Source organism: Mizuhopecten yessoensis, unplaced genomic scaffold, assembly GCF_002113885.1.
Source record: "Mizuhopecten yessoensis strain PY_sf001 unplaced genomic scaffold, ASM211388v2 scaffold10745, whole genome shotgun sequence".
Lineage (NCBI taxonomy): Eukaryota > Metazoa > Mollusca > Bivalvia > Pectinida > Pectinidae > Mizuhopecten > Mizuhopecten yessoensis.
In genome coordinates this window covers 954,462-954,727 of record NW_018408700.1, presented here as the reverse complement: position 1 = coordinate 954,727, position 266 = coordinate 954,462, and positions in this window count along the sequence as shown.

The following is a 266-nucleotide window of genomic DNA, read 5'->3' as shown; positions in this document are numbered from 1 at the left end:
ATCATCATCATCAAGTTTCCTCATCAACTTTTTCTATCATTATCATTCACGTCAATCAAGCAATGATTACATCATAAATTTCAACAATTAATTTTCAGCATTCCTAATCATTTTAAAACTATCATCATCATGATGATAAATATAATTCATCCATCTACGCCATTATCATTATAGTCAGTCCTTGTCAACAATAATACATCATCATCCTCATCAATTATAAAATCATCATCAACATTATCATTGCTGACCTAAATTTCATGATCACC